Below are 19,940 nucleotides of genomic sequence, written 5' to 3' on the forward strand. Positions count from 1 at the left end.
GGAAGCTTGACTCATTATCTTCTATGAAACTCCTCTCCATCTCTCACTTATCTTTGTCTTTGTTCATCAATAAGAAAAGTAATCTCAACCTTTGACTATCCACACCAGCTTGCCATCATCACCTTGAAAAGGGAGTGATGGTTCAAATTTTGTTTTTCCTATACTCCCTTGTGCATACTTAATGTATTATTCTAGGGGTATTTGGGCTTTTCCAATATTTGTCTATTGCATGTCTTAAGTTTGGTGTATTCCATGTAGATTTTGTGTAGACTTTCCTCGAGTATCTTCTCTCCTTGATTAACTCATTCGGTTTGGTCTTAGTCTCACAATTCTTACATCAATTTTAAGCCTTTTATATTTAGGTTTCTTCTTAATTTGGCTTTTATTTTATGATATTTTATAAAGGTAAAAAAGATAAGCTAAAGGATAACAAAACAACAACCTCAAATAGGCTCTCAAAGAAGCTTTGAGTCCTTACAAGAGAAAAAGGAAATCATAATTGATAAATACTTAACCTTACAAGATACTAATAGTGATCTATCTACCAAATTAGACCAAGAAAACTAGTGCATGAAATTACCTAGTGGGCTAGAGATCCCAACTCCTTGGAAAGGCAAATCTACTTGTCCCAAATGCACATTAGAAAGATAGGATATTGAAAAGACCCCCCCTATTAATTGATATGATCATTAAGCTCATGAGCCTATAGGCCACCCAACCAAATGCAAAACAATAAGATGGAGGGAGATAGAGTCATTAGGCAAGTTCTTCAAGACCTATAATAGTCCACAAACAACTTTGAAGTGCCAATATAGTCAATTATGAAGCTATAATCATGATCCCTATAAATGCAATACTGAGATCTCAAATTAAGAATGGAGATGACACTATACCTACTCCCTCCACATTGAATGCATGGGGGATTTCCTCAAAGAAAATAAATGAATGTGTTTTCATCAAAGTTTCTTTGAAAAATGACATAATTACAATGATACATAGAAAGCCACATATAAATGTTGTCACTTGTAATGTAGAGAGTGCTATACCTCCTGAAATTGAAAAGGCAACCACTACCAAATTAGGTAAAAACCTTGACCCAATACATCAATTGATAGTGATCAATAAGGTCAAGGATTGGGCTAGGAAATCACAAGATGAACTTGAAGAATAGGAGGAATTTTAAAGCATGAGTGCATTTTCCTTGTCCAACATGCTGCAATTATCAACCCCCATAGGTCCTAATACATTTTGGAGACCTACTTCTTATCAACTTGACCAACAGTAGCCACAAGTAATGTCATCATAAGATCATAACTATAAAGCATGAAGGACCAAGAGTTTTCAATTCAACAAATTAGACTTGAGCATCATTGCAACCTTGGCCATAAAAAATGTGATATCCCCTTAAGAAGACTGCAAAAAGGAAATCTAGTTCTCTAGAAAACCTTCAAGGTATGGTTAGAGAGCATCAAAGTAGACATTTCACAAGCAACATTATCAAAGCCTTGATTGAAGGTAGCCCCTAGCCTAACTCTAACACCAACCTAGGGAGCAGTAGTAATCAATACATTCTAGGAGGGATTTGTGTCATGTCATCCTTCTAGTAGAAGCCCTAGGTGACTTGTAACTAGAAGAATCATTGAAATGTGACTTGGAGTTATCATTGTCAATCAAGATATCATCAAAGCTCGAGGGAACTCACCTATTGAGGGCATGCACTTCTACTATATTTTGGTTGAAAAACACTTGGTCTAGCTTGGTCTGGTTCCAACCAGGATTCTCTAACACTCTATGGATTACTAACAATTTTACTTCAAGATTATATTTGAAGCACCATTGCCATTTAGCAAGTATCTTTTGAAGCTCTATTTTGTTAGAGGGGTTTTGAAATCCCCTTATCCTTAAACCTTGATTGTACTAGAGGTTTAAGGTTTATCATAAGTATTGGTACCAAAGTCAATTATATACATGACTCAAGTAACCACACAACGATTTTTTTGTTCCCTTATAACTCAATATTTTGTATTCCTCATGGCAATCTCCTCCCTCCATTGCTAGGAGATCTGGGGTACCATGGATATGAGTCTTGATCTGAATCTAGTCCTTTTCATCTTCCAAACAAGGATATACTTGTTCATTGGCTTAAGTGTAGGAGGAAAGTTTTTTATCTCCTCTCAGCATGCTAGAGATAGCATCTAAGTCCATTGGAGTTTTATTCCAACTATCCATTTCAACTCTCACTATGTCCTTCTTGGTGCCTAGAAAGACCCATCCCCCATTGCATTAGTCCTCTATCAATATTGCATTTCATATCCAAGGATGTTCAAGTAGGAGTTCATAATCTACTCCCTTCATCATCACAAAATTTACTAAGAACATAACATGTGAAATATTTAATAGCTAGTTCTTTTAGCACCCGCAATGGGTGGACCTTGAATTATGGTATAAATTTTTGCTCTAGTAATATACATCCACTTAGCCACACATCTACACCTTTCATTTTCCCTTAGTAGTGTAGCCAATGATGCTCTAGCAGTCCTCTCCCTATCTAGGAGACCCTACCTCCTCATAGCCTCCTTGAAGAAGAATTCATCTCCTATAGGCTCTCATTCCAAGTCTCTACTCGCCCATCCGACTAAGAAGGGTCTAGATCTCCAAATCCATGATGCCAACTCTCTAAGGTCATCATCATAGAACACATAAGGACATAGATAGAGAGGTAAGAACATGATTGAACTATCAAGAGTTCAAGGATATTCCATTAACTCCTTGGTTGATCTACTACTTAGAAAGATCCTGAATTTCATAGCTACACAAACTAGTGTGTTTAAGAGGATGACAATTCTAAATGGATTACCATAATGAGTTATAAAGGAATAAGCCAACATTCACATGATAGCTAAACAACTAGACACATAAAGAGCTTGTGCTAATCCATATAGTTTTGTAGAATAGTTTGAGCAAGTCTCTAAAGTCTAACAATACCAAGGTTAGCAACAAGAAAGTACAAGATTTGAAGGTGTTGTTAATGAGAAAAAGAAATATTATTTGTTGATAATCTTGGATGTTGCAAAAAGATATTCTCAAGGACATGTTCATTTAGAGGTTCTCAAAAGATGGATATGTAGATACTCTCATAGCAAAGATTATGAATGTAACTTAAAAAGAAAATGAGGCAATAAGGGATTACATGACTAGCATTAATGACTTCTATAAGACAATCCCCACTCTTGAAATATTTAATTGAAAAGTTGTAATGGTTGTCTTCATTAATGGGATTGCAAATGAAGAACTTTACAAAGCCTTAGCTAGGAAGTCAATCCTAGAAAAAATATTCTCTTAGTCTAGCTCGACATCAGAACTAGTAGATCTACGACAAGTATCAGTGATGATCACAAAAAAGCCTCAACAAATCCAAGCCAATAGAACATTTATTGTATCCTTTGTGGTGATACTTACTTGCCATCACAATATAAAGAACTTGGGGAAGTCTACTCAAATTATAAGCACTATGGTCATGATGCAACGTGTCAAGCTATAGGAAAACTTCTTAACCTTGCCCTTGTGCTAATATTCCTTCTCAAACCAATAAAGGGGTACCTTATGCAAGAGGAGAACCATTAGCCCTAGTTGTAGCTAATGACCAAGAGATCAGTGGTGTAAAGGATGACATCAATGGATGAAGAAGCACATATGAATCCTTAGGTTTTTCACACTGAAAAGGGAATTTCAATCCTTATGCAGTTTAAATTGGTCCCAATGATGGTCCTTGGACAAGGCAGAGGCCATTGTATGATTCAAACCATAGGAGAGATCTCCCATTGGAATTGTGGTTAACATAAGAACTAGCATCTCATTGCCCATAGTAGTAGGAACATAATGAGGAATAAAAGATAGAACCAATGTGTCACAAATAAGGGCTTACACATTGCCCTTAGCGAAAAACATATTCAAGTAGGTTAATCTTGTCCACATGACCCAATATTTTTGTCAAATATGTTAATGTCACGAACATTGACCTCAAAGATGAAGTGCCTATACGACTAGTATATCTTAGGGTCAAAAACCAATTGGAAGAAGAGAGCATAAAATTAATTCTCTAATTGATAAATGCTCTAATTAAATGTTTTGATCCATGATGCATGGAACCCAAATCAGGTGGCTTGCACTTGTGCCAACAATTACTATAATCAACCCATATGGGGTATCCCACACCTTGCTTGGGAATAGCAAAATATTGATGACTATTGAGATCTTCCATATTTTATCTCTAAGAAGATGTTGGGACTGAGATATTTCGTTGGACAAACCTTCAAGGAGACAACTTATTTCAATGTTACTTTTGATGCCCAATGAAATCACATCAGCCTTCCAAATGCCAAGATCATCATTGCTTCTAGTAAAGGGGATCTTGCTATCCCTAGAAGAAAGAAAAGAGGACTACTTCAAGATCTATCCTCTAGTAGGGGGGTAGAGAAGTTATCACCATGCTACTCAATTCCCAATAGGAGAATTAGAAACTAGTCAACCAACTTCTCCCCTACAACAAGATGAGCACTAAGTGGGTGCCCACTACCACCATAAGACCCAAAGTTCTAAAACATGTCTAGGAATGAAAACAATTGCACCCACCAAAACAAGAAGGAGCTCTTTTACTAATGATAACATAGGAGAGTTGGCTTGATGCCATGATGGGTTCCTAAGGCCCTATTATGTGCTCAAGGTCTTAATGTCGAAAACTAATAGACATGGATTCCAAGCCCATTCAAAATGACTTCTCCCATATCAATACCATTTCCAACTCTTACCTTAGTAAGATCTCCTTCAAAAAACATAAAATTTCAATGTAAAATTAAATCAATTTTGCTACTTAAGCCACTCAAGGATCTTGAATACATAAAATGGAAAAATTAATGGCCAAGCTTATTATTGTTTGCATTTTTTTTTCTCAAAATGCATCAATTCTACTAAACATATCACATTGTTGATTTTTCCAAAAAATGAATACTAAAACAAATTCTCCACAAATTTATTAGTGCATCAAGAAAAAAATTTGATTACTCTCCTACATGCTTCTACTTGTCAAATTGTGATATATTGTGTATAAGAAAAATTATTTAGTTGTTGCTCTTATAGATCTCTTATATAACTATGTTATGGGTACAAGTTTGTATTGAATGTCAATGTATTCCATGCAAGAAACTACACTATATCGTGATACAATGTTCTTTCAATCATGTGTATATTTATAGTTCTTGAATAGTAAATTTAAATAAGATATCTCTGTTTTACAATGCACTCTTTATTTGGGTTCACATGAGTAAGTTTTGGGCCATACTATTCCCTTGCCACTCAATATATTAAAATAACAAAACTAACCCCTACTAGTTATGTTATTGAGTTTTCCATTACCTTTAGTAAGCATGTTTCTAGACTAACATAGATATATATATATATATATATATATATATATATATATATATATATATATATATATATATATATATAAATGAAAAGAAAGTATTGTGTGTGTGTATCTCTCTTTTACAATGCACTCTTTATTTGGGTTCACATGAGTAAGTTTTGGGCCATACTATTCCCTTGCCACTCAATATATTAAAATAACAAAACTAACCCCTACTAGTTATGTTATTGAGTTTTCCATTACCTTTAGTAAGCATGTTTCTAGACTAACATAGATATATATATATATATATATATATAAATGAAAAGAAAGTATTGTGTGTGTGTATCCATAATTGTTTAGAGGTACATGTACATCCATACATTGCATAGCTACATGGTAATCTTTTCTAAATCGTAATCTTATGTATGCACAAGATAGAATCACACAGGTACATGTGCATGTGTGCATGCATGTGCGTGCGCGCGCGCGCGCACGCACACACACACACACACACACACACACACACACACACACGTATATATTATTAGCAAGCATTTCCATTTTAGACACCACCAAGTCTAAGGAAGAGAATATCTATGTTAGAAAAGAAGAGCTAAAGGATGTGTGTAAGACATTGAATCACCATTTAAGAGTTTTCATATTGTAAAATCTAAACACAAAGGCTTGAGGTTATTTTGGTGGACTTGCCACACAACATGAATAGAATAATTGGATCTCTCTCCCACACACACACACACACACACACACACACACACACACACACACACACACACACACACATCCATGTTATGGTCTTTGTATTTAATGCCACAATGCACAATCCTTTACAAATGCACCTAGATCTCTATGCATACATGTCTATCAATAACAAAGAAAATAAATATTAACTCAATTTGCTAAATCTTCTACCTCTAACAACCCAAGTATGCATGCAAAAAGTAATGGAGTGCACCCCTTCATATTTTTCCATGAAAGTGAAGGAGTTCATGCTACACAAAATACATGAATGAGGCACAACTTCATAAGCTTCATATAAATTATGCATTTTCATATAAACTTCAAGTGACAATGAGAGGGAAATAGAGAGATGCTAAAAGATACATTTTTCAAGGTTTACAAAAATAAAGATGCAAAACTTATGATATTTTTGACTCACATATAAGATACATTCAATATACAAAAATTTGTGTAATAACTTTGTGTAGTTAAAAATATACCTTGTTTGTTGTGTGTGAAGCATGCTTCTTGCTTTATTTTTCGTGTTAGCAAAGGGAAGAAACCATGTGGCAAGTTCCCTTTGTTGATAAAAACCTAAAGAGAATGAGTTGTGGCCTCTATAATGCTTATTAGGCCTAGTCAACAATGTCAATCAGGCTAGCTAGTCAATATTGAAGAGATAAGAATGGTTTTAAGGTGGCATCCACCACCAATCTACAAGCCCTAAAGTATGAAAAAAAACATATGGTAGACGGATGCTTACCCTTAGGATAGTACATGGTAATCAAACCAAGAGAAATATCATGTGCATTGGATACTTATTGGATATGTAAATTATCTCTTGGAAAACCAAATAATAATCCCTACACTTAGGGAAGAATAAGATCAAATTAAATTGCACACCAAACATAGCATTGGCTTAGAAAGTGTCCCTTATTAGCATCTACCTATCTTAAGGAGTTGACTAGAGATGATTAGAAAAGCTACATAATACTGGTTAAAAAGTTCTTAATGGACTAGGCTTTTTTTCATTAATATGTGTGCAGCATGTCTTAGGAAATCATACTTCAATGATGAGTACATGTCAAACACAATTTCTTAATGGACTATGCTTTTCTTCCATTAAATATACTTGTACAATATGTCTTAGGCAATCATACTTCAATAATATAATATGTTAATCACAATTGATATTTAACGATATTCTCAGAAGCTTCTAAGGTATTCAAACCAATAAGGAATACACCATTAGCCATCCAAGTGAAATCCATAGAAGATTTTAAAATAATAAGAAACTATTATACATGCCATAATAATTTCTTAATATTGAAGGGAGAGAAGCCTCATTGAAAGCACGAGAAAGTGAAAGCAAAGGGGATGCAAGCTATGGAGGATGGAGCAAGAGAGCAAGAGAAAGATGCATAAGATGTGAGAACTTCAATAGTCATAATGTATGACCAGCGTTCCCTTGTTTAATAGTCATTGAAAGATAAAGAATAAAGTGACAGTGATAGGTGCTTACCACTTGTAGTGTACAAGTGTGTAGTCATAATAATTTCTTAATATTGAAGGGAGAGAAGCCTCAATGAAAGCACGAGAAAGTGGAAGCAAGGGAGATGCAAGCCATGGAGTATGGAGCAAGAGAGCAAGAGAAAGATGCATAAGATGTGAGAACTTCAATAGTCACAATGTGTGACCAGCGTTCCCTTGTTTAATAGTCATTGAAAGATAAAGAATAAAGTGACATTGATAGGTGCTTGCCACTTGTAGTGTACAAGTGTGTAGTCATAATGTGTGTAGTAAATACAAGGAAGCATATGCATAGGTGCCAATGTTGAAACTTATAATTACAACATTGTTGTAACACATGCATCACTATAGCCAAGACCATGTGGAAAAATAATCACAAAATTCCAAGCTTCCACTATTAGGAATATTTGAGTAATAACTAGGATATGTAAAAGCACCTAGCAATGGATAGACATATAACATGTACTAAAATCTATCGTAAGCTCAAGGAGCCAGTAACCAATACATCTCATAGGCATAGACATCATGTATATATTAGTGCCAAGCATTCACATAAGCATATGGTATATGCAAGAAGCATACTAGCCTTCAATACATAAGTCTTTTCCAACAATTAAATGATTCCTTTTCAAATAGTTCACATCAATAAAACCCTACATAAACTAAGCTATTTGAGCTCAAATGAAACCAATGAACACCTCAATACATTACCATAACATTGGATATCAATCTCAATCCCTAAAAGCATCATATAAGTGATGAAAAGCCCAATACATGTCTTGGAGTGTTTACAATAGGCCTGCACTGTTTTACAGTCAATGATTGAGATATTTCACTTCAATGAAGACTCCAAATGCAACCAAGAAATGCTAGAGGCATCACAAGTGATCAATTAGTTGCCCAAGGAGTTCACGAGATACTATATTAGGGAATTTGGGAATTTCCATGCACTTTGGGAACCCCCAATACCTTCATTATTCAACCACATAGTCAAATCTTGTTTTCTTACTTAAAGATGGATTCTACCCTAAATATTATATAAGCTACCTTTTCAAATACCACTTTCAAATATGGTTCAAGATTTAACCACGTGGCCAAATATTTATCACTTATTTGAAAATGGGACTTGGGAAATTTCCAAATTTTCTAATATAGTGTTAAGAGCTGGAGTAGAGGTGTAAATTGACAAAGAACAAGAGCTAGATAACTAGGCACAAATCATTCTTAGCTAGCTATCGTGCTTGCTCGTCCTACTACTCAACAATACTGAGCCTCAAATACTAATGAGGAAACTATTTTTCACCCCTATAACAAGCCTTATTAGGTGGGAATAAGCGAATAAGAACTAGCTCAAATGGTTGGCTCTAATAATAGTTGAAGGGAGAAGCTTGAGTGGAAGCACGAGCAAGTGGAAGCAATAGAGATGAAAGCTATGGAGGATGAAGCAAGAAAGCAAGAGAGAGAGAAACAAGATGTTGAAGCTCCAATAGCTACAATGTGTCGCCAACCTTCCCTTATTCAATATAAGTCACCAAAAGAATAAAGAATAAAATGACAACAATGGGTGCCTGCCACTTGTAGTGTATAGGTGTGCAATCATGGTGCGTGTAGTAAACATAGGGTAGCATAGACACCTATGCCTTTACCCTCAACAAATATATAGCTAATCTTGAGCATATTGTACTTTTATAAGATACATCAAGACTCATTGTTACACACACACACACACACACACACACATCAATATTACATCTAGTTTGACTATTTTGATAGTCAAGCTATATGTGCTAGCAAAAACCATCAAGACAATGATTAGAGTGAGAAATAAGCAATGCGTTCAAAGGCTAAGTGGGTAATTAAATAGAAAATTTGACCATATCGATATGTCTTGAAAGCTAGTAATTAGTGACATGTAATGTGATAAGATGAAAAATAAGCTTTTAACATCTAGAATATAAACTGTGAATGCCATTCTTGTGCATGAATGGGAGCCTAAAGCTAGCTACCTCAAGAATTGCCTAAGTGCCTTAAGGCACATCTCACATAGAAAGTTTTATATCTAGGTGGATTCAAATATGAGAATGGGGGAGCTTAGAGAACCCCTTGAGATTGTTTTGCTTAATGAAACCTCTACAAGACTTCCCTCTATGCATTATTTAGTTTTTATATATACAAATTGCTTCAAGAACAATACCTCTATGAAAAAGTGGGGGAAGAGAGAGGAAGCTTGAGCTCTTGCAAGACACAACACATATAGAATGCACACAAGATAGGAAGCTAAAAACCCTAGCCTTTCTTCTTCTTCTTCTTGTTCTTCTTCACTATAACAGTCTATTAAGAATAAAGAGATAGGGCATACATAATATACAAGTGGTTCATAGTACAAATATGCTAACTAAAAAGATAACTAAATATATATATTGTAACTCAAGTGAGTAGACTAATTGTTGTCCAACTGTAAAGCGTCACTGAAATATTATGTTGATGTAGATACAACCATTTCTATGATATGAATGTGAAAATGGTCATCCAAGTACATGAGTGTCAACTTGTGTTACGGTTGATATCTCAATACCCCTCGTCTCCCCAATCTCAACTCCATGATATATACTCCAAGTAAGACCCAAAATAGTTGAATATTTTATGCTCCTATGGCCTTCGTGAAGATATATGCAACCTATTCCTCTATGCTCACATATATGAGATCAATATCACCTACCAAGGCCCGCTTTTTGATGAAATGGTGATGACCCTCAATGTGTTTCATGTGTGCATGAAACATTGGGTTCCTCACCAAATGTATGCTACTCATGTTGTTATAATAAATGATAACTCTCTTATATATCTATATCTCCAAATCATGAAGTAGCTTAACCATCCAACCTACCTCACATGCTATCATCACAGCACCCCTGTACTCTATCTCTATACTCAATGATGCAATAGTGAGATATTTCTTACTAATCCAAGTCACAACTTCACCCCCAAAGGAAAAAACATAGCCACTACTAGTGGACTTCCTATTAGACATAATCCTTACCTATTTCCTTAGATATTCTTATCACCTCAATGCCATGAAAGTACTTCAATTCTCCTAGATCTTTCATGTCAAATTCTTTCTTGAGAAGACTCTTCACATGCTCCACCTCTTATCTAAATTATCATCCCCAAAAATCAAATAATCCACATACAAGGAAATCACAAAAATACCCGTATCACTCTAAGGCCCATAAGGCAAATGATTTACATTTTCAATATGAAAATCAATAGAGGCAAAGTATTGTGCTATCTTGTCATGCCATACTCTTGACCTATTTCAGCCCATACAATGCTTTGTGTAGCCTAGACACATAATCGGGGTGAACCATGCTCTTGTAACCTTGGGGCTACTCCATGTACACTTCTCATTGCAATCCACCATCATGCAAGAATGCATTTTTACATCCACTTGATGCAAGCCTGCAACCACTACAAAGACAACTCTTATAGTTGTCATCTTTGCCATTGGAGAAAATGTCTCCTCATAATCACTCCCATAAGTCTATGTATAACCTTTGGCAATCAACCTTACTTTATACCTGCTCACACTTCCATCTACACTATGTTTTATTTTTCGTAAACCCAGTTGTAGCTTATAACTTTCTTTCCCTTGAGTAGTGGCACCAAATCTCGAGTCTGATTTACATCCAATGCATCCATTTCTTCATCCATACATTTCTCCTAATGCACATGACCAAAATCTTTCTCGAAATAATGGGCTTAACTAATTTTATAACATTTGCCATACATGCATAATGGCCAGAAATATAAACATCACATGTCAATCTATTTATAGGATACCTTATTCTCCTTGATCTATGCACTTTTGCAGAGCACTCTTTGATCCCTTTACATTATCCTTGATTTTACTTAGACGAGATATATGAACAACTAAAATATGAAACTCCTCATCCATAATCTAACCTAAGCCATTAGACTCACCATCTATATGTGAATAGCCTATAAAAACATTTGGTACACCAAATGACAGAACCGCTTTTACTTTTGCGTCTTGTGATACATTTTCTACATTTTTATGAGTACAATTCGCACCCAACATGCCACTCCATGGTCTCTTAATAGACCTACTAGAAGAGGACTCTTCTAGCCCACTCAATGTTTATGTGTATAATTTGATTATAACCCTTGTGTTCAAATGAATATCCAATAAACACACAAATTTTAGCTTTTGGATCCAACTTCTCTCATAGCTCATCAAGAGATGTAGATATGCAATGCATCCAAATGTTTTAACATGTGATAAATCTATATTCTTGCCAATAAACTTCTCCTTTGGTGTTACATCATGCATTTTAGCAATGGGACTCTTGTTCATAATACACATAGCTATAGACAGAGCTTCACCCCAGTAATAATGACACATATCTTTTTTTGCCCACCATCAAGGCTCGTACAAGCAATATGCATGTTCTTCCTTTCAACCAACACCATTTTGTTGTAGCATGTACGTGCATGTAAAATACCTTTGAATTTCATGTTGTTTTATAAAATAATTGAATTCATTGGAGGGGTACTCTCCCCCTTCATCTGATCTTGGGTACTTAATCTACACACTTGTTTGTTTCTCAACCTGGTTTTTAAAATTTTGAAAGTGAGAGAACACTTGACTTTTCTTTTTCATGAATCACACCCATACCTTCCTTATATAATCATCAATAAAGGTTATATAATACTTACATCTAGTCATTGATGCAATATTTGTTGGACCCTACACATCTAAATGTACCACATCAAGTAAAGGCATGCTTACATGCTTATCATGAGAAAATGCATACCTTGTCTATTTTCCAAATTGGTAGCTTTACCCACTTTATGCATATCAACTACTTTCAACTTACACAAGCCCATCACAATTTTATGTGAGTGCATATTCTTCAACCATTGCATGTTTACATGCCCAATTCACTTATGCCAAATGTCAATATCAACCACAACTTCTACTCCTTGTGCAAGCATAGCAGCCTTTAGCTTAGCTACAATTACATCTAAGGTAAACATCCTTCCCACTCTTGCCTTTTGCAATCAATTTACGTCTATTCCTAAAATCTTCCATAAAGCATCCATTTTGGTTGAACTTGCAATCATTGCTCAACTATTTGCCCAAAAAAGCCAAGTTCTTGGTGGTGTTAGGCACATGGAACACATCAACCAAATACTTAAGTTTTCCATCCTACATAGACAATGGGACACTCCTAATATGAGCAATAGAATGAACTATATTATCATTTATATTCACAAAATCCGTCATTTCAAGATTTTTCATTTCTCTAAATCATTATTCATGAGATTTCATATAGCTAGAGGTACCTGTATCCACATATCATACATCATCAGTGATTTTTTACTACTAATGCATCTATAGTCTTATTTCATTCATCATGTGCTATATAACAAATAACTTTTCATTATCAACCTCATTACTAGTAGATGTGTCATTTTTATGTTGCATTCTTCCATTTTTGTTATTTCCATCTCTTCTCTTTTCTGGGCAATCATATGCAATATGACCTTTTTTACTACAATTATAGCATTCTCTATTATCATAACTCGTGTTTTGTCTCCCATATTCTTCATAGCTCCCCTTGCCTCAAGACTGACCTCTACTGCTTGTATGTAACTACTCCTATGATTCATGAGATTGCCCTTGATTTTTCCCATTATGACCACCATTTCAGCCTCTACTACCACAACCTATATCTCTAATTGTGTTACAATAGAGCATATATTCTAAACTTTTCTTGTTTTGTGACAAGGATGTAGCAAGTCCCAATTTTTTTCTTCTAATATCAACATAGATATTAGATCTACAAAACGAGAGATGTGTCTCTTGTGTTAATGGAGATTCAAAACTAGTTATACTCCTCACTCAAACCATCTAAACATGCAACCACTATGTCATCACCATCAACCTATACCTTAATAGATCCAAGAGCTTTAACAATTCTTTTAATCTTGAATGCATAGTCATTGATAGAAAGATTGCCATGCTTGATATTATTTAACTCAAACTTCAATTACAACCTTCTAGCAAGTTTGGTATTTGTCCTGAATAGTTTGACCAAGTTATTCCATGCTTCTATAAGACTATCTACATCCTATATATGCCTAATCATGTTGTTTGAAATACTGATGAAAATTTAACACATAACTTTTTGAGCACCCTGTTTCTGTTCCTTAAATGCCATGGTCCACTCAAGCATGGCATTTCCTTCTAATAGCTCTAGAGCCTCAACATTATCTCCTTCAATGTAGTCTCAATAACCTTTACCCATAATGAAATTGGTAAATCTAAACTTCCAAGCATGAAAGTTATGCTTGTCAAGCTTGTCACTAACAATTTGATTACATCCCTTAGACATTGTGCAATAAAACCCAACAATTTTGATTTTATCACAATAACCTACTAATTCAAGTAAAGTAGTACACAAGCATACTTTGAGCAACACGTGTAATTTCTGATAGTCTCTAATATTGTGTGCCATGCCAAACACCTGCAACCTATTTGCGAAATGACAAGGTTTGTAGAGTTTGTGAACCTTACCAGATTCACACATGAACAACTTCTAACTCTCAAACTAAGATCAAAATATGCCGCAAATGTGAATGCAACTGTACAAATGTACACTAGAGGCATGTTACACTCCCTCAAGCACTCCAAGTAGCTCACGAAGATAGCTTTCCAATCGAAGATTGTATGAGAGAGGTCTCCATAGGTGTTCTTCATAGCAAGGATTCCTTGTAGACTCTTGTGCTTGTGGCTAATAGCTCCTCACTTAAATGTCATTCTAATACCAAGAAAAGATAGGGGAGAGAGAGGTAGCTTGAGCTCTTACAAGACACACAACACACAAAGAATGTGTAAAGAAATCACAGTGCAAGCCAACATTGAAGTGTGTGCACAAGAGGGAGAGGAGGCACAAAGTACAAGAACATGTCTTGTTTATAAAGTTGCTTATGAGTACAACTAGGGTCACCTCACTCAAACAGTTGATGTAGACCCATCGGCTATTTATAGAGCCCCAACTGGCTAGGGTTAGGGTTTTTCCTTCCCCTCAGGACCATTCACACCTACCTGCCCTTATCCACTCATGCATAAGGAGAGTTCATAATGCCTATACTCTCATCACCCCCCCTCAATTCCAGGTGGCATTGGAATACAAAGAATAAGAGAATGCCCCCCCTTAACCCCAAATATGATGCAGGCTACAATGATGGTTATAGACAGAAAGGATACAAGACTCAAAAGAGTCGATCATTGATGGATTGGGAGGCAAATTTGGCCTCCAATTCCTTAGGTACTTTAGGATGGTTAGGACATTTACTAGTAATATGTCCTATCTTCTTACTTTTATTACATTTCATCTTTTGTGGATATTTTTTCCAACAGTCGTTTACAATATGCCCTTTCTTCTTACACAAAGTACACTTATTGACAACTGTATGCACCAAGACTTGATCATGGGATGTTGAATTAGATGCCTGATTGGTGCTTCCTTCTTTGTGATTCCTTTTTTCTTCATCCAAACAAGATTGGATGGTACTTGCCAAGGTAGGATTGGGAATATTAGTAAGAGTTGTTACAAGTGTGGGAAAGACCTTTTTCACAACTTTTAAAAGAATGGCAATAGCATCCTCGTCATGGATTGGTGCTTGTGTTGAGATATTTGCAATCACACCTACTTTAGTCCCTTTGTATAGGACAGCTAGGCTAGGAAGATGCAGTCCATTCTATGAAGAGAGACAAAATCCCATATGCATAGTGGATGTTAAGTGCTACCAAAGAACTCTATATAATGATGTACTTGAACTATCACTTTCACATGATGATAATGCAATAGTACTTGTCTGTTCTGTCAAGTGTGTGTGTCATTGTTGTCCATACTCAAGATTGTGTTTATGAGTTCAAGTCTCAATCTTGAAACCTAATTCACTTGTGTAACAGTTGTCTACATTGTCATGCCAACATGAGTTGCGTCTTTATCTTCCATCCTCCATAGCTTCTGCCTTTGCCATGCTCTAGATCCCGTATCTTTAACATGGTATCAGAGCACAGTCGGGCATGGAACAGCTCCTACAGCTCCATTGTACTCTCATCTAGCTCAGCTTGAGCTCAGTCTAGCTCAGGCTAAGTCTAGGAGCTCATCTTCTACTCCTTCTCCATTTGACCTTGTGGCAGCCATAGCCAGCAGCACCCTGTCAACTTGAAGCTCCTAGTTCTCTCTCCACAAGTCATATCTGAACCTGCTCTCTTCTTGTTCCTTGACTCCCAAGGCTTCTCTGTATCACTTAAAATCTTGACATTGGCCACTCCATAGCTCAGCATTGCTCAAATTGTCAATCATTACCATAGCCTAAATCTGTGATCTGCAGGACATACCTTGATTGGAGTCCCTGGATCTCCCAACAGAGAGCATATCTCCTCTTGCTTCCTTCTAAGGAATCATTCCTTACATCAGGACGCTTCATCGTGGCACAACATAGCATGATATTGATCACCCTCTACTCCATCATCATTCAGGAAATTGCGAGGACGTGGCTGAACTGCGCCTGCTGACGATCGAGCTGCTGCCGCCATCGCTACAGGCCACGATCTGGACGAGGATCATAGGGCTTTGGTAAGTCTTGAAAAGAGCTACTTTTCCATAAAAAAAATTTTGAAAATGATCAACCATAGCTCCTGCAACCAGCAAAAAACTAGGCCCCTGTCATGAAACCCTAAAATCCGCCATAGCCAATTTTCCACTCAAGCTAAAAATTCTAATTATTTTCTCTCTCCTGCCACCTTGAGCAACACACTACCACTCACATCTATTGTCCCAGCATCAAATCAAGGAGGGGAAGAACTTGGAAATATTGAAGAAGGATCGACGACCCCGAACAAAGAAGATTCAAGCTCAACATCAACATAGACATAGTCTCCGCATAGTGTATTTTCACATTGTCATTACTTGTGTCTCTTGACACATTGTAATCTGCTCTTCCACTGATAAATCTCAAAATTCTAAAGTTGATTTGGTACTGTTCCCATAAGTCTAACATGGGCAAAGACTCTCCAACTGCTCGGTTCAAAGGAGTTGGGTTTCACACCTGGCATATGCGCATCAAACTCATCCTGATGAAGAAGGTCCTCTGGGCCATTACCACTGGAAAAGAAAAGAAGCCTTGTGATGTAGATCTTGCTGTAACTTGGCAAAAGAATGATGATAAGTCCCATGCCATTATCAAACTGGAGCTAGATGACAGCTATATCCACCATGTGGATAACTGTGAGACCTCACAGGATACATGGAAGAGCCTTGACACCTTGTTCGGTGCACAATATTCTAAATCATAAAAGTATGGTCTCCTGATTGAGTTTTTTAGGCTTGAAATGAAGTCCAGCACATCACTTGCCACACATCTAAATTACATGGAAGGACTTCTAACCCAACTTGCAGGAATCAACATTAAAATGGAAGAAGATGTTTGCATCGGTGTTCTACTTAAGATTTTGCCTCCTAAATATAATAATGTATCAACAAATTTAATCAACATGCTAAATCCTGAACTTGTTGATATCCAGGCATCACTGTTAGAAGAGGAAAAGAAGCTAAAAGCTAAGCAAACCAAGGCCCATCTAGTTGCAGTCCAAGAAGAAAAAGAAAATGGAGCAAAGGAAGAAGAATAAGAAGACCACCAGGAGAAGGACAAACCTCATCAGTCCTTCTATTCAGATAGACTTTTTTAGTTTTGTGTTTCCTAGCCCTAATGTCTCAAACATAAACTTGTAAAAATCCTCACTAATCCTTGTACTACAGCATCTGTACACTTTGTAAGGTCCGTGCTACAGCCTCTCGATGTTCATCATGTTTGTGGTACCCACACTTAGCCTTTTTTGCAACAGCCTCTAATGTTTTGCCTTGTTTATGGTGTGCCCACACTTTGCAGGTGTTGCTTTTACTAAAGCCTCTACACACTTTATACTTTTGGTTGTGATTGAGGAGGGGTGTTGAGATATTTGCAATCACACCTACTTTAGTCCCTTTGTATAGGACAGCTAGGCTAGGAAGATGCAATCCATTCTATGAAGAGAGACAAAATCCCATATGCACAGTGGATGTTAAGTGCTACCAAAGAACTCTATATAATGATGTACTTGAACTATCACTTTCACATGATGATAATGCAATAGTACTTGTCTGTTCTGTCAAGTGTCTCTGTCATTGTTGTCCATACGCAAGATTGTGTTTATGAGTTCTAGTCTCGATCTTGAAACCTAATTCACTTGTGTAACAGTTGTCTACATTGTCATGTCAACATGAGTTGTGTCTTTATCTTCCATCCTCCATAGCTTCCGCCTTTGCCATGCTCTAGATCCCGCATCTTTAACAGCTTGCATTGAAGAAAGCTATGCCATGAGGCCCTTCATATGAGAAATAATTTTTCCCAAGTTTTCTCCTTCTATATATTCCAACTTGAAGAATTAAAACTTAAGGAAAATCTTAGTGTCTTTACCTGTACCACCATAGATCTTTTCAAGCTCATCCCATTTCTCCTTGGCAGTGGAGAGCTGATCAACATAATGAATCAAGGATTCATCTAAGTGCAATATGATTATTGCTTGAGCAAGTTGATCATCTCCACATAAGAAGGATTTGTAGAATCAACAACTCTAGTCCCTTGAATGAGAGGCCAGTAACCTCTCTCCATCATTTTGTACTTAATGAGTACTTGCTAGGGGTGAAAGTCTTTGCGATCAAATTTATGAATTTGAGGATGAAGGTTGGCATAGGCTGAGGCTATAGGAAGGTCTTAGTACTTGCTTAGTGCAAGTAGTAGTGTCTAATCCTTTGCAAAGGGCCACTAGTGCAAGAACAAAAACAATGTAGATTTTACAATTAAATCTGCAAGGATGAGAATGGTTGAAAATCATACATTTTAGAATAGAACTTAGGTGGTCCTTTCCTTTGAACGACCCTTTTTTATATTTGATTATTTTTCTTGGCTTTAGTGAAGTGAACTTAGATTGCACTTTTGGCTCCTCCTGATGATGTGGCTTATTAGAGGAGTTCTTGGTGGAACAAGGCTAATCAATCAACTCTATGCTATGGGATGAATTAGAGGAGAGTACATTTCTTTGATTTACTAGCAACAAAAAATAAGAAACTCTAGCTAAATACATTAGTAGTGCTAAGAAGCACTTGTACTAACTTCCATTCTTCTACTCATAATAAAGTTCGAACTTCATGAGCTTAGTAGTGCCCATGAGATGGGAAAAAACCTCTCCAATTGAGCTCCATAGGGCAATAACTGATCCTAACAAAGGTTTTTCAGTGATTAGAATCACTGTTGATAATGCCCAGATTAAAAAATAAGTCAAATGCCCAAGCTTGCAAGCTTTTGGCTATGGCAGACTATGATCCACAGTTAGGATTTTGTTTGCAGGCAGTCCGCTCATAGGAGGGTCTAAGGACTGCAAGTGGTTGAGGTCTGACTGAACTAGACACTTGGGTAGCAGATAGTTGCAGGCTCGGTTGTTCCTGAGATTGTGGTTGGGTCACTTGCCCGGCGGCTCAGATGACTGGACTGTGATTGGGACGTCCCTACTTGGGGGTGTGGCCTCGTGCATCGTGATTAAGTCACGTGAGACTGGTTTGGGAGCCGATAGATAGTTAAACCAAACCCTCATAGGGGGAGATGGCCTACTATTATAGGGGCTACAAAATCCCTATGATGTCTTCTAGGATCACACCTTCTATAGTGAATACTATTGTATGAATCCTCTCACTACCACAGACTATGCATGATCTATGAAATGAACAATGCTGAGCTGAGCACACACCAATTTTGGGGTTTGATGCGACATGCAACTATGCCCTGAGGTGCTGGACGCTTCTCCAGAAGAAAGCAGGAAGATACATAGTCTAGTTTGTCCTCCCCAAGCCCTCAAAGGTTAGGGATTTGACAGGCAGCTATGGTGGAAGAAGAGGATAAGATGACATGAACAACTCAAATGCACTTAGTGGAGTAATAAGGCTGAGGGAAACTAAGAATCAGAGGTGGCTATGATACCATGTGAAGAAATCAGAGTGCAAGCCAACATTGAAGCGTGTGCACAAGAGGGAAATGAGGCACGAAGTACAAGAGTATGTCTTGCTTATAAAGTTTCTTATGAGTACAACATTGGTCACCTCACTCAAACAATTTGATGTAGACCCATGGGCTG

Source organism: Lygodium microphyllum, chromosome 19 (genome assembly GCF_053477565.2).
Source record: "Lygodium microphyllum isolate KBCC chromosome 19, Lygodium_microphyllum_v1.1.10, whole genome shotgun sequence".
NCBI lineage: Eukaryota > Viridiplantae > Streptophyta > Polypodiopsida > Schizaeales > Lygodiaceae > Lygodium > Lygodium microphyllum.